The sequence below is a fragment of the Rhinopithecus bieti genome, unplaced genomic scaffold, assembly GCF_001698545.2.
Source record: "Rhinopithecus bieti isolate Rb0 unplaced genomic scaffold, ASM169854v2 scaffold_38833, whole genome shotgun sequence".
NCBI lineage: Eukaryota > Metazoa > Chordata > Mammalia > Primates > Cercopithecidae > Rhinopithecus > Rhinopithecus bieti.
In genome coordinates, this window is record NW_016816114.1 from 584,385 (window position 1) to 608,639 (window position 24,255).

The window sequence follows — 24,255 nt, forward strand, 5'->3', positions numbered from 1 at the left end:
TTTTTTTTTTTTTTTTTTTTAAATAGTGCCTAAATTCTGACCTGTGAGATTACATAAAATAAGTGAAAAATCTTTAATGAATTTAAAAATATTTGGTGGTTAAAAATCATGAACAAAAATGGTCTTTTTCAGAATTAAATTATTCTAATTACTTCAGTCTTCTTGTTGCTTCTAGATACAGAAATGCGGTTTAATATAGAATCACATTATAGGAATGAGCGTTTGTGCTTATTTTATTAGTTGCACTTATTTTTTTTCTTTTTTTCTTTTTTTGTTTTTTGAGACGGAGTCTTGCTCTGTTGCCCAGGCTGGAGTGCACTGGCAGGATCTCGGCTCACTGCAAGCTCCACCTCCCGGGTTCATGCCATTCTCCTGCCTCACCCTCCCAAGTAGCTGAGACTACAGGCGCACGCCACTGCGCCCAGCTAATTTTTTGTATTTTTTGGTAGAGACAGGGTTTCACTGTGTTAGCCAGGGTGGTCTCAATCTCCTAACCTCGTGATCCGCCCGTCTCGGCCTCCCAAAGTGCTGGGATTACAGGAATGAGCCACTGCGCCCATCCTAGTTGCACTTATTATTATTATTTTTTTGGGGGGATGGAGTCTCGCTCTGTCACCCAGGCTGGAGTGCAGTGGCCGGATCTCAGCTCACTGCAAGCTCTACCTCCCAGGTTCAAGCGATTCTCCTGCCTCCGCCTCCCAAGTAGCTGGGACTACAGGTGCCCGCCACCTCGCCCGGCTAGTTTTTTGTATTTTTTAGTAGAGACGGGGTTTCACCGGGTTAGCCAGGATGGTCTCGATCTGCTGACCTTGTGATCCGCCCATCTCGGCCTCCCAAAGTGCTGGGATTACAGGCTTGAGCCACCGTGCCCGGTCAGTTGCACTTAACTTTTAACTGAAAGAGCTGTCTACATGACAGCTTTCTTAATTTAAAAATGTCTGTTTTATTTATTGAACAAAATTTAAACAAATATTTTATAAAACTGAAGTTTGGCTTTTAGAATTCTCATTGTTTATGTGTATGCTATAATTCCAAGTGAGTTCTGGAAAACTTACAACTTGACAAGTTTAGAATCTGAATACAGTTGTGCCTCTTTATTTTTAAAATGCCCCAGTTTGAATGTTTGTTTTACTGGAAGGCCCCAACTAAGAAGGTACTAGGTGATATGAAAACAGCACAATAATAATGACTTATAATAAAAGGCCAATAAACATGTTAGGTTTTATACTTATTGCAGAGATCAAGGGAGACATAGAGCTGAAATTTGTTCTAGCTTCATGCAGCTTTTTAAAAATTTTATTTTAGCTTTTTATGGGTTTCTCAGTCACTTGTCTGCTGTAGGAGGCTTTTATTTGCTGATAAGGGTTGTTAACTAGTTTCAAAGTTGGGGAGATAGTTACCATTACACACACGGTTCTGTGTTATACTGGGCTAAACTGGTCCTGTCTTTAGTTAGCAAAACTAGTGGAGGAAGAACAAAGCCAAAACAGCAAAGAGAAACATCCGTGGGACAAGCCCTGCAAAAGGGTAGAATAGCAAACTAAGTGAGGGGAAGAATGTTTTTGTAATAAATGAAAGACTTGACTTTCCTGCATCATTTCCTGAATTCCAGATTAAAGCCTAATTACAACGTAATTTACTCAAGTCTATCTGTACAGGGCCAGTTTGTTTCCCATGATCAAAAATTCTAAACCTTTGCGCTTCAGGGTCAAGGCCAAAATGATACCCCACTGTTCCTGTTCTTTTTCTCTCCTTACATGCAAGAGAGAAAAGAGGACATTTCCTTACTTCCTGCTCTCGAATCAGTATTTCTACAGGATAATCATAGAATATCCATTCGCTTTAAGGTCGTTAATACCTTTTCCACAGTCTAGGCTAGTCAGTCTTCAAAAGCATCTTGTGAGCCCCAGGAAGAACTTGACCCACTCAGTTCAGTTTGTTTGCAGCCTCATCTCATCAAAGATTTAAATTTCACCTTTAATAAACTTGCCTCATGTAGTATATAGAAAAAGGAGATGAGAGAACAGACTCCATCAAACTGACATGACAGGATTCATTTGAAAGATGATTTCCTGTACAAATCACCTTCTAAAAATGTGTCTGATAATAATAATAGTTCTTATAAATTTCTTAATCTTTTAATTCTTGTTTAAAATTTATCTCCTTTTCATCAACCCATAAAACCTATACTGTTTCTTTTTTTAAAATCATAATTCTTTTTTCTCTATCAAACTGTATTTTAGACATGAAGGCAATATAGGTGATCTATTTTTCTTTTCCCTCCTATAGGCAATAATAGCTCCAATTTTAAAATTAAAAAAAAAAATCTTTTCCCTTTAGTAATTTTATTTTCCCATCACCTGAAACAAGGTTTTCTATTTTGTTTGTAACTTCAAGTCATGTGCTGAATATTATCACCTTCTACTTTAAAATGTGTAAGTGGACAAAATATATTTCATTTGTATCTCAGTGGAAGTAACCTAGAGGTAACATAGGAACAGTTAATTAAATTAAGGAAATCAGCAAAACAAAATGAAAGCATTCAGTCCCGCCATGGTGGTGGTTCACACCTGTAATCTCAGCACTTTGGGAGGCCAAGGTGGGTGGATCACTTGAGCACAGGAGTTCAAGACTAGCCTGGGCAACATGGTGAAACCCCATCTTTACCAAAAAAAAAAAAAAAAAAAAAAAAAAAAAAAAAATTAGCCAGGCATTGCGTTGTATGCCTGTAGTCCCAGCTACTCAGGAGGCTGAGGTGGGAGGATTGTCTGAACACAGAAGGTCGAGGCTGCAGTGAGCCATGATTATACCACTGCACTCCAGCACTTCAGCCTGGGTGACAGACTGAAACCCAGCATTCACTACAAAAAAAAAAAAAAAAAAAGGAAGAAGAACAAGACATGAATTTTGTTTCTATTTACATATTTGTTGTCGAGGCTTATTACAGTCCTGAATAATTTAAATTCGAAAGCATTTGGAAACACTACCTCAATGCATAAAAGGTAAAACCAATAAAATTTATACAGATAGCACTGGTGAAATGTTGACATATTTGAAGGCAAAAAATTAGTAATTTTATTTTATTTTTATTTTATTTTATTTGGAAACAGTCTTGCTCTGTTGCCCAGCCTGGAGTGCAGTGGTACAACCTCAGCTTATTGCAACATCCACCTCCCGGGTTCAGGGATTCTTGTGTCTCAGCCTCCCAAGTAGCTGGGATTACATGTATGCACTGCCATAGCAGCTAATTTTTGTATTTTTCCAGAGATGGGGTTTCACCATGTTGTCCAGGCTGGTCTCGAACTCCTGACCTCAAATCATCCACCCACCTTGACCTCCCAAAGTGCTAGGATTACAGGTGTGAGCCACTGCACCCAGCCCAACTTAGTACTTTAGTCTGTTTGGTAATGAAAACATTTTTAACCCCTGAGAGGGACATCTTTAGTATTTTAACAGTAATAGTAAGATGTTATTTTCTACAGTTTTTGACATTTGTACTGATGGTACAAGGGCAATGATGAATAAAACTGCTGGTGCTTTAGAACAAATTAAAGAAATGGCACTAACCTCTAATAGTAATCATTAAATTTACACATAGACAATTATGTACATGTGTATATCTGTTATATACACGTGTGTATATATAATTGATGCTCATTATTTCCAGTGGTTACATTCTATATAAAGTCACCACAGACCCTGAATTAGAGAGTACCAAACCATTGCTCCCAGGAGAAAATACAGGATTAGATTTTTGTAAGCCTCTGGTCACAATATTTTATCAACCAGTTAACATATGACCTGTTTTTTGTCTGTGTCTGTTTGAAGGCACTTTATTTAATCATACTGTTTATTCATTTCTTTTTTCTTTTTTTTGAGACTGAGTCTTTCTCTGTCACCCAGGCTGGAGTGCAGTGGCGCTATCTCGGCTCACTGCAAGCTCCGTCTTCCAGGTTCATGCCATTCTCCTGCCTCAGCCTCCCAATTAGCTGGGACTACAGGTGCCTGCCACCACGTCCAGCTAATTTTTTGTATTGTTTAGTAGAGACAGGGCCAGGATGGTCTCAACCTCCTGACCTTGTGATCCGCCTGCCTCGGCCTCTCAAAGTGCTGGGATTACAGGCATGAGCCACTGTGCCCGGCTATTCATTAATATTGAACTATATAAATCTTTCACTTTGGTTAAATTGATTCCAAGGTAGTTTATATTCTTTGTGCTTACTGTAAATGGGGTTGCTTTCTTGATTTCTTTTTCAGATTGTTCACTGTTGATGTATATAAATGCTACTGATTTTTATATGTTAATTTTGTATCCTACAACTTAACTGAATTCATTTATCAGTTTTAAGTTTTTTTTTTTTTTTTTTTTTTTTTGGTAGAGTCCTTAGGTTTTCTAAATATAAGGCCATGTCATCTGCAAAAAAGCTAATTTGATTTCTGCCTTTCCAATTTGAATGTCCTTTATTTCCTTCCTTTTCCTAACTGCTCTGGCCAGGACTTTTAACACTACATTGAATAAAAAGTGGTGAAAATGGGCATCCTTGTCTTGTTCCAAATCTTATAGGAAAGGCTTTCATATTTTTTCCCATTCAGTATGATGTTAGCTGTGGATTTGTCAAAATGGCTTTTATTATTTTTAGATACATTCCTTCTGTCCCCAGGTATTTTTTTTATCATTAAGGGATGCTGAATTTTATCAAAGACTATTTCAGCATCATTAAAATAATCCTGTGGTTTTTATTCTTGATTCTGTTAACGAAATGTATCACCCTGATTCATCTGTATATGTTGAACCATCCTTGCATTCCTGGGATAAATCCCTCATGATTATGGTAAATAACCTTTTTAATGTGTTGTTGAATTCAGTTTGCTTATATTTTGTTGAGAATTTTTGCATATATATTCATCAGTGATATTGGCCAGTAGTTTTTGTTGTTGTTGTATCCTTGTCTGGTTTGCTGTCAGAGTAATGCTGACCTCAAAAAAAGTTTGGAAATATTTGCTCCTCTTTAATTTTTTGAAGAGTTGAGTAGAATTGGTATTGGTTCATCTTTAAATGTTTGGTTGAATTCATTAGTGAATCCATTCAGTCAGGAGAATTTGTTTAATGAGAAATGTTTTATTATAGGTTCAATCTCATTACTTGTTTATTTGTTGAGGTTTTCTATTTTATCATGATTTAATCTTGGTAGGTCATATGTGCCCAAGAATGTACAGATTTGTTCTAGATTATTCCAATTTTCTGGCATATAGTTGTTCATAATAGTCACTAATGGTTCTTTGTGTTTCTGTGGTCTCAGTTATTATCTCTCCTTTTTTGTTTCTAATTTTATTTATTTTGGTCTTCCATTTTTCTTAACCTAATTGAAGGTTTGTCAATTTTTGTTTTTTTCAAAAAACCGTCTTTTCATTTTAAAGTGGATCTGTATTTTTTGTCTTGATTTTATGTATTTCTGCTCTAATCTTTACTATTTCTGTCTAATTTTGGGTTTGGTTTGTTCTTGTTTTCTAGTTCCTACAGTCATATTGTTAGGTTGTATTTTAAAAGTCTTCCTACTTTTTTCAGGTAGGTGATTATTGCTATAAGCTTTCCTCTTAGCACCATTTTTGCTGTATCTATAGATTTTGATGTGTTGTATTTCCATTTTTGTTTATTTCAAGAATTTTAAAATTTCTTTGGTAACCTTTAATTGATCTGTTGGTTGTTTAGAAGCATGTTTTAAACTTCAATGTTCATGTAGTTTCCAAGATTCCTCTTATTATTGATTTCTAATTTTATTCTTTGTGGTCAGAAAAGATAGTTAATATGATTTCTACTTTTTTGAATTTTTTGATACTTGTTTTGTGGCCTAAGATATCATCTATTCTAGTGAAAGTTCCATGTGCTGATGAAAATAATGTGTATTCTGTAGCAGTTGGGTGATATTCTGTAAATGTCAGTTAAACCTGTTTGGTCTAGTGTATAGATCAAGTTCAATGTTTCTTTGTGATTTTCTGTCTGAATGATCTGTCAGTTACTGAGAGGTGGGTATTGAAATCCCTTACTACTATTGTACTGCAGTCTATGTCTGCCTTTAGATCTATTAATGTTTTCTTTATATACTTGGAAGCTCTGGTGTTGGGTGCTTAAATATTTATAATTGTTATATCTTCTTGCTGAATTGACCCCTTTATGACCTTCTATTGTCTCTCTTTACAGTCTTTGACTTGTCATGCATTGTATATAAGCATAGCTACTCCTATTCTTTTTTGGTTTCTGCAGGCATGGAATACCTTTTTCCATTCTTTTACTTTCAGTCTATGTGTTTCTTTATAGTTGAGGTGGGTTTCTTGTAGGCAACATGTAGTTGGGTTTTGGTTCATTATCCATTCAGCTACTCCATGTCTTTTAATTGGAGAATTGAGTTCACTTACATTCAGTGTTATTATTAAGGACTTACTACAAGCAAAGTTTCTGTTGCTTGTTTCTGGTTGTTTTGTAACTCCTTTCTTCCTTTCTTACTGTCTTTGTGGTTAAGTGATTTTCTCTGGTAGAATGTTTTAATTTGTTACTTTTTATTTTTAGTGTGTCTTTCATAGTTCTTTTACACTGGACACCATGAGGCTTACAAAAAAACATCTTTATAGATGTAACAAGTTGTTGTAAAGAGATGAAACCTTAGGGAGCACAAAAACAGAATAGAAACAAACTTTATCCCCCCACCACATTTTGATTTTGTTGTCTCAATTAACATATTTTTATATTGCCTAACTCTTGACAATTACTGTAGCTATTAAAGTTTTTGATTTGTCTTTTAGGCTTTATACTAGAGTTATAAGTGGGTTTTGTACCACATTTACAAGTATTAGGGCATTCTGGATTTGTCTGTGTACTTACAGTGGGTTTTATACCTCAAATGTTTTCTTTTTGTATGTTGGTGATGGTGGTGGTTTCTCTTACTGAAGAATTCCTGGTGGGGCACAGTGGCTCACATCTGTAATCCCAGCACTTTGGGAGGCTGAGGCAGGCAGATCACTTGAGGTCAAGAGTTTGAGAGCAGCCTGGCCAACATGGTGAAACCTTGTCTCTACTGAAATACAAAAATTAGTTGGACGTGGTGGTGTGTGTCTGTAATCTCAGCTACTTGGGAGTCTGAGGCAGGAGAATCGCTTGAATCTGGAAGGTGAAGGTTGCAGTGAGCTGAGATCATGCCACTGCATTCCAGCCTGGGTGACAGACTGAGACTCTGTCTCAAAAGAAAAAAAGAAAAAAAAGAAATTCCCTTTAGCATTTTTTATAGGATGGGTTTGGTGTTGAATTCTCTCTGCTTTTGTTTGTCTGAGAAAGACTTTATCCTTCCTGTTTGAATGATAGCTTTGCTGGATACAGTAGTCTTTGATGGCAGTTATTTTCTTTCAGCACTTTGAAAATGTCATCCTACTCCCTTCTAGCTGTGTGATTTCTGTTGAGAAGTTTGTTGCCAGATGAACTGGAGCTTCTTTACATGTCATTTGCTACTTTTCTCTTGTTGCTTTTAGGAGTCTCTCTTTGTCCTTGACTTGAGATTTTGATTATTATATCCTTTAAGGTACTCTTATTTGGGTTGGATCTGTTTGGTGTTCTCTGACCTTCCTGTACCTGGGTATTTTTCTTTCTCATGTTTTGGGAAGTTTTCTGTTATTTCTTTGAGTAAGTTTTCTACCCCTTGCTTTTGCTCAGTTCCTATTTGAACATCCATAATTCTTCATTTTTGTCTTTTTAGGCATTTTTTTTCTATATTTTTGTTCCTCTCATTCTTTTTTCCTTTTTATCTTGACTCCGTGTTTTCTGGTTTGGTGTTTTGTTGTTGTTGTTTGTTTGTGTTGTTGTTTTGTTTTGCTTTTGGTGGAGACAGAGTCTCACTCTGTCACCCAGGCTGGAGTGCAGTGGTGCAATCTTGGCTCACCACAACCTCTGCCTCCTGAGTTCAAGAGATTCTTGTGGCTTAGCCTCCTGAGTAGCTGGGACTACAGGCATGCATCACCATGCATGGCTAATTTTTTGTATTTTTAGTAGAGATTGGGTTTTGCCATGTTGCCCAGGCTGGCCTCGAACTCCCGAGCTCAGGCAATCCACTCACCTCAGCCTCCCAAAGGTGATGCCATATTTTCTTTTTCTTTTTCTTTTCTTTTATTTATTTTTGAGACAGGGTCTCACTCCATTACCCAGGCTGGAGTACAGTGGCGTGATCTGGGCTTACTGCCACCTCTTTCTCCCAGGCTTAAGTGATCCTCCCAGCTCAGCCTCCTGTGTGACTGGGACTACAGGCACCAGCCACACATATATAATTTGTGTATGTATGTGTGTGCGCATGCACACATATGTGTGTATGTATTTGTAGAGATAGAGTTTTGCCATATTGCCCAGGTTAGTCTCAAGCAATCCACCAGCCTCAGCCTCCCAAAGTGCTAGGATTACAGGTATGAGCCATTGTGCCTGGCCCTAACTCTATATTTTCAAATAATCTGACCTTGAGCTCACTGATTCTTTGCTCTGGCTCGATCCATTCTGCTATTGAGAGCCTCTAATAAATTGTTCAGCTCAGCAAATGTATTTTTCAGTTACAAGATTTCTGTCTGATTTTTCTTTAAATTCCAATCTCTTTGTTAAATTTCTCTGATAAACTTCTAAGTTACTTTTATATGTTATCTTGGAGATACTGAGTTTCCTTTATTTTTATTTTTATATGTTTTTTTATTTTTTATTTTTTTGAGATGAAGTCTCACTCTGTTACCCAGGCTGGAGTGCAGTGGCGCGATCTCAGCTCACTGCAAGCTCTGCCTCCCGAGTTCATGCCATTCTCCTGCCTCAGCCTTCCGAGCAGCTGAGACTACAGGCACCCGCCACCACACGCAGCTAATTGTTTGTATTTTTAGTAGAGATGGGATTTCACTCTGTTAGCCAGGATGGTCTCCATCTCCTGACCTCGTGATCCATCTGCCTTGGCCTCCCAAAGTGCTGGGATTACAGGCGTGAGTCACTGCGCCCGGCCTGAGTTTCCTTTAAATTGTCATTTTAAATTATTGGTCAGTGATCCCATATCACCATCCTATTAGGGTCAGTCACAGGTTCCTTGCTTTGTTCGTTTAGGGAGGTAATAGTTCCCTATTTGCTGTTGTGGATATACATGTATGCTTTTGCATTAAATGATTATTCCACTCTTCTCTGTCTGGCTTGTTTTGGTTATTATTGGATATGTTTGCTTAGAGGTTCTTTGAATTTACCTGCTGAATTTTTCTTTCTCCCACTTGTTGCTGCTTTCTTTTTAACACTAGATTTATGCCTTGAGCCTACGTTTACCTTGGCTCCGGTTAATGATCAGAGCACTGCCCATCCCAAATGGGAGGTGCCAAAAGGGATATCCCAGCAGTGTGGGAAGGCTGGCTAGGGGTTCATGCCCAGGGGACCTGTGGAATATTCCTTCTACAATGTACTGCTGCTGAATAGCTACCCTGATTTGGCATCTCTTTTGGCTGAATTTCAAATGGAGTTTCTAGGGCTAGGGTGTAATAGTCCTACTCCCTTCCTTTATCTATGGCTGTCCTCGGGTATATTTTTCCTTTTAGGCATTCACGATGCTTCCCATGGGTGGAAGCAGGGATGGGTCTTCTGTCAGGAAACCCTGGTGGTTCACCTCAATCTCACTTTTTTTTTTTTTTTTTTTTTTTTTACTGTAGAAATCATGAGTCAGGGGGATATTTTTTGTGCATTTTGTTGTGGACAGATTGGAGCGTGGGATGTTGAGGATATAAAACTCCAATTCTCAGACTGTCTTCTTGTTGTTTTTTTTTTTCCACCTCTTTGTGGCCCTAGGAGCTGTCTCATCTTCATATTTGAGTTTTTGAATATTAGCAGTGATATTTTGTGAGTGTTTTAGTTTCACTCTTAGGCTTGTCCTCCCTGTTTCGCTGTGAGAATCTTGGGTTTAGTTAGGCATCTTGTATAGGTTGTAGCCTGATGAATATATGCTATGCTTGGTGTGAGATACACTGGTCACAGGATCAGCAGTGATGTGAAAATACGGTAGAAGTTCAACCCTGCCCTGTGCCCAGTATAAAAACTCTGCCCTGGCACCCACAGAAATCTGAACTTACATGTAGGACTATGTACTCTAGAGTTTTACTGTTGGACTTCTCAATGCAAGTGATTTTTTTCTACCTGCTCTCCTATGTGCAACTGTTCCCCATAATTTGTTGAGCAAATTGAGATAAGCTTACAAGGAAGAAACATACAATTGCTTACTGAAAGCTTTTACTATATCAGGCTGTTTCAAATGCTTGCTTATATCTGGGGTGTGCAATATTTTTCTGTAAAGAGCCAGATAGTCAATATTTTAGAATTTGCATGACATACATGCTCTGTTGTAACTGCTTAACTCTAATTGTAACAGGAAAGCAGGCATAAATAATATTTAAACAAATACTGTAATTGTGTTCCAATAAAACTTTGTTCAAAAAAAAAAAAAAAAAAAAAAAAAAAACAGGCAGCAGGCTACTCAGACTGTGGGCTGTAGTTTTCCAACACTTGGCATGTACTCTTTTATTTAATTTTCGCAATGACCTGACAATACCGTCTCTTGAGTGGAAAGGTAGCAAAAAGGTATAATTTCTTTCTTCCCTTCCCTTCCCTTGCCTTTCCTTCCTTTTCCTTTTTCCTTTTCTTTTTCGACAGGGTTTTGCTCTGTCACCCAAGCTGCAGTGCAATGGCCATTCATACCTCTCTGTAACTTCAAAATCCTGTGCTCAAGCAATCCTCCCACCTGCATCTCTGCCTTCTGAGTATCTGGGACTATCAGCATGCCCCACCATACTTGGCTAATTTTTGTATTTTCTGTGGGGATGGGGTCTCACTATGTTGCCAGGGCTGCTCTCAAACTCCTGGCCTCAAGTTATCCTCCTGCCTTAGCCACTCAAAGTCTTGGGATTACAAGCATGAGCCACTGTGCCTGACCAGGTATAATTTCATAGCTGTCATATATTTGAAAAATATAATAAAAACAACAATGCTAGCCGAGAACAGTGGCTCCTGTAATTCCAGCACTTTGGGAGTTGGGCAGATCACTTGAGGCCAGGAATTCAAGACCAGCCTTGACAACATGGTGAGACCCTCGTCTCTACCAAAAATACAAAAATTATCTAGCTGTGGCAGCTTATGCCTGTAATTCCAGCTACTCAGGAGGCTGAGGTATGAGAATCACTTGAACCCAGGAGGTGGAGGTTGCAGTGAGCAGCGATCACGCCACTGCACTGGGTGACAGAGTGAGACCCTATCTCAAAATAACAACACTATGCTTTTATCATACATAATCAAATTAAATGCTTAAATAATCCTGCAATGTAGGGGGACATTATCTTCCCTTTTCCAATGAGACCATTAAAGCTTCAGGGATTTGCTTAATGTCATACAGCTAATAAATAGTGGGCTCTAGATTAGAATTTGGGTCAAATTCATCTAGTCCTGTGTCTTCTTCATGAACATCGGGGGAGAGGCAATAGAGCATACAGCTTTTAAAAAAGACCAAACTTTTATAGAGTTGGGTTTCTCACCTACTAGAGGTAATGACCAGATCTAGGTATATGCATAGGAGTGAGTGGCTGAGAGTCTTAGTCAGCTTGGGCTTCCATAACAAAATACCATTGATTGGGTAGATTAAACAATGGCCATATATTTCCTCACAATTTTGGAGGATACAAGTCCAAGATCAAGGTGCCAGCATCATCAGTTTATGGTGGAATCCCTTTGCCTGCCTTCTTACTGTGTCTTCACATGGCATAGAGAGGGCAAACTTTCTAGAGTCTCTTTTTATAAGGGTACATATAAATACCCTTGTGACTTCATCTAAACCTACTTATCTCTCTAAGACCCATCTCCAAATACTAACACTTTGGGGTTAGGGCTTCAGCATATGAATTGTTTTTGGAGGGAAGTCTGAAAAGTCTTCCTCTGAACCCTTATATAAAATGGGTGTAGGATATCTAAGGGGGTATTGATCACCATCTACTTGTTCCTTCTTAACTTTTGCTGGGAAAAGGACAAGCCTCATTCTGAGTGTGTATACTCATCTTGATCTTGCTGATTGATATGTTGACTTCTGGTGAAGCTTGATGTGATTCCAAGAGCAGAGTCTCCTTCTCAGCCTTGATGATGGGGATAGAAGATGTAGGATACATGTGCTCTTTTTTTTTTTGTTTTTTGAGAGGGAGTCTCTGTCGCCCAGGCTGGAGTGCAGTGGCGCGATCTTGGCTCACTGCAAGCTCCGCCTCCTGGGTTCACGCCATTCTCCTGCCTCAGCCTCCTGAGTAGCTGGGACTACAGGCACCCGCCACTACGCCCGGCTAATTTTTTGTATTTTTTAGTAGAGATGGGGTTTCACCATATTAGCCAGGATGGTCTCAATCTCCTGACCTTGTGATACACTCACCTCGGCCTCCCAAAGTGCTGGGATTACAGCGTGATCCACTGCGCCTGACTGATACATGTGCTCTTTATCCCAGTAACCAAGGTTCTTTCTTCTTGTTTTTCAGTCACCTATTCACACAGTCTTACCCCAGACTGTATCATTACACATGGCTGCACCCCTTCCAAAATTCTATTTCTTGTAACCTGGTCTCTGACCACCACCTCCATCTTTCTCCTCACTACCTCTGACTCTTAACTCCAACAGTCTTTTAAGTCCACCTGCAGTTTTGATATGGTTTGGTGCTGTGTCCCCACCCAAATCTAATCTCTAATTGTAATCCCCAGTGTCAAGGGAGGAACCTGGTGGGAGGTGATTGGATCGTGGAGATGGTTTCCCCCATGCTGTTCTTGTGATAGTGAGTTCTCACAAGATCTGATGGTTTAAAAGTGTTTGGCATTTTCCCCCTCACTTGCTCGCTGTCTCTCCTGCCACAATGTAAGACGTGCCTTGTTTCCCCTTTGCCTTCTGCCGTGATTGTAAGTTTCCTGAGGCCTCCCTGGCCATGCAGAACAGTGAGTCAATTAAACGTTCTTTGTTAATAAATTATCCAGTCTTAGGTAATTCTTCATAAGTGTGCAAAAATGGACTAATACGACTTTACGACTTCCAACTTATTAATCCTATGAGTTTTTTTTTTTTTTTTTTTTTTTTTTTTTTTTTTTTTTTTTTTTTTTTTTTTTGGCTTATACCTCACTACCATAATGATCTCACTTTTTTAATTCTAAGGTCAGTCATTATAATCATTGCCTTTTGTACACCCTTGAGTTACTTTCACTTCCTCTTGCTTGCATCTGTGCAGCTGAACGTGGCTGGAATAAAACATATAATTGGTCTGATTTGGTCTCACTTTAAATTCATGACCATAATTTTCGAGGGAACTCTTGATGCTGCCAGGCACGCATGCTATACATTCTTAGTCCATCTACTTTCCCATTTTATGCATAACCAATTTATATCTGATTTTCTTCTTTAAAAACTTTAATACCTCCTTCCCCATCCTCACTCTCAATGATCTTGTTTCTATTCCACTGCAAAAACTGATGGACAGAATTCACAGATTTCTCCATCATATCTACTCTTTTGCCAGCTTTGACATCTAAGTACTCTGCCTTCCCAGCTGTGACCAAGAATGAACTGTCCAGACTCCTGTCTGGCATCCTCCTTCCATTTCCATATTAGATCCAATCACCTCTTGCTTACTCAAGGATATTGCTGCAATTCTTCCCTCTCACCTACATCATTAAATTTTCTCTCTCTAATGGGTCATTCCTATTAGCAATGAAACAGGCTATTATTTCTCACATCTTTAAAAAAAGTTTTCTTGACCCTCTCTCCCCCTTTTTCTTAGCAGCTATATTCTGTTTTTGTTCCTTTTTACATCAAAATTCTTTGGAAGAATCATTGACACTTGATGTCTCCAATTTGTCTCCTTCATTCATTCTTGACCTTGTTCCAAACATGCTTTGCTTTCAACATTCTTCTGCAACTGTGACCAATGATTGATGACCTCCTTTGCTAATATTTTCAACCTGTAAGCAGCATTTGACACAATTGATCACTACCTTCTTCCTGAAACCCTTCTTTTGGTATCTGAAATAACATTCTTTCTCCCCTTCTACCTCAAGGGCTCTTATATATTTCTCATTTACTGTTTTTTCCTCATTTCTACAACTTCTAGATGTTGCTCCACCCAAGATCTCTTTCCTGAACACCTCTTTTTGTCTGTCTGCATCCATTCCCCAGGTTCTCCTCCAAGGCTGTAGATATAGTCCACATATTGGTCACTCCAAATTTATATTCCCATGTCAGTCTTTGACCCTGAGCTGCGTATTGGTCTATAGAGATGTCAACTTGTCCTTTCCATTTGACGTCTAACAGGCATTTCAATTTAAATATGTCCAGAACTGAATTGTTCCCTCACATCCAACCTGCTTTTTCTACTTAAAATCTTTTTTCCCCATTTGATTTCTTTCCTAGTGAATGAGTGTTAAGCAGTTTTACTTGCACAGATTTTGCATATCATTGGGCACCATGGAGGGTATGGAGAAGCTAATCTCATGATCTCTGCCCTGAGCATTTAAAATTCAGTAAAGAAGATGTGACATAAGCCAATAGCACTCTTCTAGCAGCCATTCTCCCTTTAGGAATCCCAAGTTTAACCTGGGCTCATGAATGCCTAGTGTCAGGTTGACAACAGCAGTGCAATAAGATGAGAAGAACATTGTTCCCACGCACCACAGAACTGCCACGTCAGCCCTGACTGCTTACGCTCAAACTGCTATGTGAGAGTGAAATAAACTATCTTGTTTAAGCTTCTGCTGTATTTTATAGCAGACCTATTGGCATCCTGCGTAGGGAGATAAGAGCTTAAGCAAGTGAACCACAGAATTTCCCCAAATATGAATGATAGGAGGCTGGGCATGGGGAGTATGGAATTCTGGGGCCGGCGGGGGGGTAACTTGAATGAGTGAGGTGGGCTGTTATAAGACACATGGAACCTGTGGGGACCAGGTAAATTGTAGAGCTGTGACCTTCCTGAAGACATGAACATACAGACTGTATTTCAGCTCAAAGAGAGTCTGCTATTAGAATTTGGCCAAGCCACTTGGTGAACTCTGATAAGCCGAGTTGTTTTAAAATGTTTAGTTGTTGTCAGCAGCATGAAACCCTCTTTTCTAATTTATGCAGAACTAGGATATATACAGACCTAAAGGCAGGTCTTCTCTGGGTGAATGGAGGCCATATTCTCGCTGTTTCCCTCTGAGCCTATGTGTGGGCTCTGCAGTGAAACAGTTTTAAAATTATTTATCTATTCTAAGCCCCTTATTTAGCAGATGGCAAAACTTAAGCTGAGAGAGGTTTACTGTTAAACCAAAAGTATGTCATTTCACCTCTCTGGGCCTTAGTTTCCTCCTGTTTAAAACAAGTGTGAATTAATCTCTAAAATCTCTTCTAGTGAGTAATAAAGGAAGCATGTACGGAAGAAAAGTCATGACTGTTGGTCAACTGATGCTTGCTATCAGGTCTGCCAGGCATATTTCTAACAATGACTGGGTAAGATATTTCAGAACAACACGGAGTTTGTTATGTACCTGAATTCACATAGTTTGGCAACATAAATGGCAGATGATTTTACATATCTCCATTTCATTCAGTTTACTGAACTCTCTAGTGAAGCAGCCAGACGAGACATTCCTCTCCCCCTTTGACAGATAAAGAAAACTGATAGTCACTTCTTCTCCCAAGGCCACACAATCAACAAATGTCTGAGGAAAGACTAAAATCCAGGTCTAGTGCTCTTGATGGCAACTCTTCCTGAATTAGCAAACCTAAAAATGTGAATGAATGCACTCTATGGCTTATACATATTTATGGATTTTAGGAGGTCTTATCCCCTACGATTATTAGCAAATATACACTGTGCCTGGGTGTACCCAAAGGTGAGCAAGTATTAGAAGGTGATATGGTTGTTCTGCCTGGGAATCAGATATTTGACTTCAGGGCTGGACATGATGGCTCACGCCTGTGATCTGAGCACTTTGGGAAACTAAGGCAGGAGGACTGCTTGAGCCTAGGAGTCCGAGACCAGCCTGGGCAACATACTGAGACCCTGTCTCTCCAAATAAATAAATAAATAAAATAAAAAAGAAAAAACGTTGGCTTCAGATAATAGCTTCAGGAGGCACTAGTTAGATGTTACTATGAGCAAACAGAGAAAACAATTATTGTTTAAGGAGAGTTTGGTGGAAGGTAATTAAGTCCTGATACATATCTGATATTCACACTGATTCTCGTAGCATCCACTTTTCTCAGTTGTCTTCATAACTCTGATCTATTGAGGATGACCGGAAAAATTAATCTGCAGCCATTTCATCTGTCTGCTTTTAAAAAGAAAGGCCATTGAACCTTAAACTATATTAAGCATTAAATTTTTATGGTCAAATTGAGATTCTGCACAAATATAGTTAATTAAATTTGTAGATGATCTACTGTCTGGGTTTATATGGGAGCCCTTGATTGAAAATGAGCTATAAAACACATGTTGAGTGAAAACACCCAGCCTCCACCTGCCAGACAGCCGTTTCTGGAGCAAATGGTTTTCATGTCCTGTTGCATAGCATGAGTGTGTGTTAGCCACTAAGTGAGTCAAGCATGGAATATGCTGGCTCTTTTTCTTCCATCTGACCTCTGAATGTTGCCACCCTCCAAAACGAGGGTAAGTCTTCTCTTTTGCCACTCTCCCCCACCTGATTGTTCGAATTATATCTAATAGACACTTCAAATTAACATATTTGAAACAAAACGTTTAGTGTTCTAATCCTATAAAGCTATAGCTCTTCAGTCTTCCCTATCTTAGGAAATGAGATTACCCACCATGATATTCATGCCGAAAACCTAGCAGTCACTTAATTATCCTTTTCCCACCTACTCCCAGTCAAGCAAGTCTTATTCAGGTCACCTTCTATAGTATTTTCTCCATCAAGTCCTTTCTCTCCATTGTACTGGGGCTACCCTAAGGCAGATAAATCACTCTCCTACATAGGATAAAAAGTATTCCTTTGGGGTGAATGAATGGTTACAAGGCTATCCTCTCAGCCTGAATCAGCCCCTTGCCAAGCTAGGTTACAGGGCTTGGCAAGATGATGAAGGTTAGATTTCAACGTGTCCCACGTTAGGGACAGGTGTAGCACAGACTGAGCAGTGACCTGCTTGTCCAAGTCGTCACTCCCTCTCAACTGCTCCACGCCCTCTAGTCTTTTCCCAGTACATCTCCCTGTCTCCAATCTTGTTCCTCTGCAAATCCTTTCTGCACACCATAGTACAATGGATCTTTTCAAAGTGTAGATCGGATCATTTTGCTTTCCTGATTAAAATTCTTCCTTGCTTCTCTATTGTACGTGGCATAAAACCCAGAATTCTCACCGTGCTTACAAGGCCCTTCATGATCTAGCCCCTGCTCCTACGTCATCCCACCATAACTCTGCCCTGAACACTCTGGCCTCATTCCCAGTCTTGAACATGCAAGTTTGTCCCTGCTAGGGGCCTTTACACATGTTTAGATGGCTGGCTCCTTCTCGTCCTGCAAGTCTCAGTTTAAATGTCACCTTTTGACAGAGGCCTTTCATGACCCACTTTTGTAAAATGTATACACCAATGCCCCACCACCGTTATTCTCCATGTTGCATCATTACCCAGTTTTATTTTTCTCCATATCATGTAACACAACCTGAAATTAACCTGTTTATTGTCTGCCTCTTCCAGAATATAAGCCCCATGGGATGCAAAGAAGTTGTCTGAATTCCTCGTTGTTGTACCTCAGCACCTTTTAGGGCAATTGGCACACAGTAGGCACTCAATAAATACTGACTGAATGCGAGAGGATGGAGTCAGAGCATTGAGTAAAGGAACAGTGGAGAGGATAATGGTATTCAGCAAGCATATGTGGGAAAGTGGTTTAAAAATATGTACTCATAAAGAAAACTTGAAAATATTTCTGTCTTTGTTTTTCCCTCATTCCTTGCCTGTGGTCTCTCTTTTTTGAGTTGAGAAAGTTGAATGGGGTTTGTTTGTGTGTCTGAGTTGTTAGTTTCCAGGGGACTTAGACTGTTAAAGGGCATTGAACATCTCTCCCAAGCAGAGAGCAAAACCTTGTTACTGAGAGAACTTTCTGTGCGAGGACTCAGCCTGGCGCCAAGGTTGAGCCTCCTGCTGTCATTTGCTTTCTGGGCACAGTAGAGCTAAGCGGCATTGTTTAACCTTTTGGAAGCTGTGTATGAAATTTACATTAGCAGGGTGTTGCTGTTCTGTTACAAACCGTTTATCCCATGAATATCAATGTGGCCGTTTGCTCTAGGAAATTATCTTCTTGTTGTAGAGAGAAGCTGAGGAATCCATAAAAATGTACAGAAGATAGGTGAGAGAGTCCCAGTTTCCTCTGAGATTGCTGGGAAGATGATTCAGGAGCAAGGTGACCTGTGCACCCTGAAAAAAGCATCCAGGGAAATCCCGTGGAAGTCTTTCTTTCCTCTTCCCAATGGTGATTTGCAATGCGAGATTTTGCTTTGTTTATTTAAAAATATATGAATACCTACCATAGTCTTGCAAAGAATGGGCACTTAATAAATATCTGGCCCCAGTGAGCTTTCTGATGTTGAAAGATAGAAGTACGTATTAAACAGAAAACTCATCCACAAAGAAGAAATATGAACATGCAATTAAGGTAGTATCTACCTAGATCAACAATTTGGCACAAAGGACTTATTATTTTTTTTTTTAAAGAAAACTTCTCTTTAATTAGACATTTATGACCAAAAAGGGAACTATGTTTTGTTTCTTATTTTTTAATTAATAGACTTTATTTTTAGAACAGTTTTAGGCTGAGCAGAAAATTGAGCAGAAAGTACAGTGTTCCCATACACTCTCCCCGCCTTTCTTCAGATTCCTCTGTTATTAACATCTGACATTTGTATGGTACATTTCTTACAATTGGTGAGCCAATATTGGTACATTCCTATTAACTAAAGTCCATAGTTTGTTTATTTATTTTTGAGACAGGGTCTTACTCTGTCATCCAGGCTGGAGTGCAGTGGCCTGATCTCAGCTCACTGCAACCTCTGCTTCCTAACTTAAGCTATCTTCCAGCCTTAGCCTCTCAAGCAGTTGGGACCACAGGTGCAAGCCACCATGCCCAGCTAATTTTTGTATTTTTTTTTAGGGATGGGGTTTTACCATGTTGCCCAAGCAGGTCTCGAACTCCTGAGCTCAAAGCAATCCATCTGCCTCGGCTTCCCAAAGTGCTGGGATTACAGTTGTAAGCCACCATGCTGGGCCTTAAATTCACAGTTTATATTAGGGTTCACTCTGTGTTTGACAGCTCTGTGTATTTTGACACATGCATGTACTTATGCATTCATGACTGTGGTATTATACAAAATACGTTTACCACTCTAAAACCCACCCTGTGATTTACTTATTATCCCTCCTCACCTCCCATCCTGCACCTCTGACACTTGCTCCTTTTTTTTTTTTTTTGCCCTTTAACAAATTATGGTAAAACCAGCCAGGAACAGTGGCTCATGCCTGTAATCCCTGCACTTTGAGAGGCGAAGGTGGGTGGATCACTCGAGGTCAGGAGTTTGAGACCAGACTGGCCGAAATCCCATCTCTACTAAAAAACAAACGAACAAACAAAAAACTAAAACAAAAAACAAAAAAATTAGCTTGTCATGGTGGTGTGTGCCTGTACTTCCAGCTACCCAGGAGGCTGAGGTGGGAGGATCACTTAAACTAGGAGGTGGAGGTGGCAGTGAGCCAATATCACACTACTGCACTCCAGCCTGGGTGACAGAGCAAGACTGTCTCAAAAAACAAATAAAAAAATTATGGTAAAGTATACAGGACATAAAACTTGCCATTTTTACCATGTTTAAGTGTAGAATTTAGTGATAGTACATTCAACCACTGATCTTTCTACCCTCTGTATTTTTGCCTTTTTCAGATTGTTGTATGGAATCGTACAACGTGCAGCCAGTCAGGCTGGCTTCTTTCACTAATCAATGTGCATTTAAGGCAAACTAGAGTTTAATAACTTGATCTGAAGTAGTAGTGCTGTTGAAGGATTTTAGTCGTTAGAACTTCAATCATGGGCATAGGTCAATGAGATTTGCTGTTTGGAATGAGACTGGCATTGGAAGGGTATTCTTAAGAAACTTGGAAAATTAGATTTCAGTAGCAGTCATCTAGTGGAGTGATTCCAAGCAGAAATAGAAAGAGTAACTAACAAATGTTTGTGTGTATGGGCTCGTGGTTGCCACACAAGGTCATGGGTCTCCAGGGCACAGGGCAAAAACTGGCATTTCACTCCCACACACACACATACCCAATACGAATGGCACTAAAAATGTGGAGAGACATCTAGCCTTGCTGGCAACGAAAATAAATGCAGGTAATAACAAAGTTTTTACTTCTCAGACTTTGAAACAATTAGCAATACCCATTGTTGACAAAGATGTGAGGAAATGGGCACACACAGATCCTTTGAGGAGTCGAAATTGATACAACTATTGTAGAAAGTCATGCAGTCATGAGTATCAACATCCTTAAAAAGATTCATGTCCTTTCCCAGTAGTTCCCCTTCAAAGTGTTTCTCCTTAGAAATAATCTAGGCCGGGCATGGTGGCTTGTACCTGTAATTCCAGCTACTCCGTAGGGTGAGGCGGGAGGATCTCTTGAGGTCAGGAGTTTTGGGAAGGTGGGCTGAAAACTGTAGGCTGGTGGGATATACTGCTCTTGTCTAGACTTGTGGTGAACGAAGGTATGCCCCAAATGTGGTATTGGAAATAACAAAAGGAATAGATATCAGATAATTTAATAAGACATGGCAAGGTGGTAAATGCAGACGCAAGAGAAAGGAACACAATGGAGTCCATTTTAAGACTTAAAATATGAATTGTTAACTGCACGAGAAAAGCAGGAGGAGTGAATTTCTACAGAAAGTTGTGGACACTTGGAGATTAAGAAGCCAGCAAAGAAAGATGTCATTTCCACTCACGTCTTTCTTTACTCCGTCCCTCCCATTCTGAATTCCAGTCATGGGGCCAGTACTTCCTCCACAGAGGCAAGTTCTCAATGCGTGCGGGATTTTGCACTTTCCATGTTCTCTCAACATGGAAAGGCTTTCCCCACCCTTTTGGGCTCAGCCTGGGTGCCTCTTCCATTGAGAAGCATTTCGTAAGTGCTCCCGTACCTGCTGCTTCAAATCTCCTTCCTGAGCGATTCCATTAGGTCCTCTGCTTAAGCACAGAATAGTGCTTGTTACAGTGTAAGTTTTTAGAAGAGGTTTGATTTGGAGTTCAGTTTCCCTGGGCTTATGTTCGAGTTTTAATACCTGTGAGACTTTTAACTGTCATTTTATTTTTCTAAATTGCGTTCCATAAAAGCTGTATTAAACTCCCAGCACTGAATTTTGTCCTTTCATTTCTCTACAACTTTACCAATAATGGATATAATACTTAGAGCATTATACAAGTACCAACAGTTAAGACTGTTGTGAGTTTTAAATGATACAACATATGCAACTTACTGTATTACAATAGGTAAACCATTCAATTGCTATATGCCTCATCTCCTCATCTGCAAAATGAAGGTGATAATACACATTTCTTATAGATCTGTTGCGTGGAACTCCTAATATGTGTAGAGTACCTTGATCACTACCTATTTCATACTAGGGTGTGAGTGACTGCCATGATGCTAATGTAAAACATCTAATAAAATGTTCAAATGTGATAGGTACTTTTTCAAGAGATTTTAAGCCTTTGAAAGTCAGGGATCTTGTCTTATTTGTATTGGAATCCCAGTGTTCAGCTCAGTGCTTCCCATGTAGATGTTTACTATTATTTGTAGAATGGATGCGTTTGAGTTTTCAACTTCCTCTTGGAGCAGGGGAGGGACAGGGCTGGAGAAAAGTGTTTGGGAGGCAGTCAGGAGTTATTCTCCAGGTAGAGAAAGTGGAAGCTATAGGAGTCCTTTATAATTGGCGATTGGCTCCTCTCTGACTCTTTCCCTTCATGATTCCTTTTCTTTCGTGGTCAAAAATTGTATGTCAGCGTTTGAAAGAGACATCATTTGTCTCTTTGGCTTTTTTTTTTTTTTTTTTCCAGGATTAAAATATTTTGGCAGGTCTCCACATTTGATGAGGAGTAAAATTGCTTTTATACTTCTTGAGCAGAGGAGGATTCAGGGAATTGGGGAGTATACAGCATCAATAGGGAAATGGATCCAAAGTGACAGTTCTGTGTTGCCGGCAAGAACCTGCTGAAGCCGGACTGATGCAGGCCCAGATCTGAGCATTGCCCTTTACTAGTCAGTTACTTCTCTCTGAGCTTCACCTTTATCATTGATAAAATGTGGCTTTGTCCCCTACTCCTGCTTCAACCTGAGCATTACCTTGTGATTGTTCTAAGGTGAATTAAGGGTTTTTGGTGCTTTAAAAGATGAAAAGAAAAGCCACTTGTATCTGTGAAGATTAGAATTAGCTGTAAATGGAAGGCTAAAATAGTGGCTTAAATCAGATAGACGTTTGTTTCTCTGTCCTGTGAAGTCCAGATGTAGCTAGGCCAGAGCTGGTGTGGCAGCTCCATAATCATCTGAGAGCTAGGCCGCCTACAGCTTTCTGTTCCTGCCTCCTTAGAATGGAGCCTCATTGTCACGATGGAAAAGGGTGAATATGCACCCTCCTTGCATATTCACGTTGCAAGGAGCGGGTGGGTGGGTCTGGTGTGAGGCGAGGAGAAACATCCTCTCCTTTAAAGAACACTTCCCAGGAATTACACAAAATCATCTTACAATCCATTGGGTTGTGGCATAGTCACATGGTCACATTAGATGCTAAGGAGGCTGGAAATTATAGCCCTTGTACTGGGGAGTCATGCGCCCAACTGAAATCCAGGAGTTATATAATTAGAAGAAAAAGGGAACGAATATGGTGACAACTAGGACCAACCCTCTGGTCTGAGATGCAGACTAGTTAGGGCACACAGCTAATTAACAGGTTTTTTTTTTTTTTTTTTTTAAACTTTTAAGTTCGGGGTACATGTGCAGGTTTGTTACGTAGGTAAACTTGTGTCATGGGTGTTTGTTGCACAGAGTATTTCGTCACCCAGGTATTAAGCCTCGTATCCATGAGTTATTTTTTCTGATCCTCTGTCCTACCACCCTCCACCCTCCAACAGGCCCCACTGGGTGTCGTTCCCCTCTGTGTGTCCATGTGTTCTCATCATTCAGCTCACACTAACAAGCGGGAACAGACGGTATTTGGTTTTCTGTTCTTGTTAGTTTGCTAAGGATAATGGCCTCCAGCTCCACACATGTCCCTGCAAAGAACATGTTCTCATTTTTTATGGCTACATAGTATTCCATGGTGTGTATGTGCCACATTTTCTTTATCCAGTCTACCACTGATGGGCATTTAGATGGATTCCGTGTCTTTGCTATTGCGACTAGTGCTGCAATGAACATACACGTGCATGTGTCTTTATAATAGAATGATTTCTATTCCTTTGGGTATATACCCTGTAATGTGATTGCTGGACCAAATAGTATTTCTGTCTTTAGGTCTTTGAGGAATCACCACTCTCTTCCATAATGGCTGAGCTAATTTACGCTCCTACCCACAGTGTATAAGTGTTCCCTTTTCTCCACAACCTCACCAGCGTCTGTTATTTTTTGACTTTATAGTAGCCATTCTGACTGGTGTTAGATGGTATCTCATTATGGTTTTGATTTGCATTTCTCTAATGATAGTGATGTTGAGCTTTTTTTCATATGATTGTCAGCCACGTGTTAGTCTTTTTTTTTTTTTTTTTTTTTCAGATGGAGTGTCACTGTGTTGCCAGGCTGGAGTGCAGTGTTATGATCTCAGCTCACTGCAACCTCCGCCTCCCGGGTTCAAGTGATTCTCCTGCCTCAGCCTCCTGATGTATGTCTTCTTTTGAAAAAAATGTCTGTTCATGTCCTTTGCCCACTTTTTTGTAGGGTTGCTTTTTTTCTTGTAAATTCATTTGTTCCTTATAGATGCTGGATATTAGGCCTTTGTTAGATGTATAGTTTGTACAAATTTTCTCCAGTTCTGTAGGTTGTCTGTTTACTCTGCTGATAGTTTCTTTTGTTGCGCAAAAGTTCTTTAGTTTAATTAGATCCTATTTGCCAATTTTACTTTTGTTGCCATTGCTTTTGGAGTCTTTATTATGAAATCTTTGCCAATGCCTATGTCCTG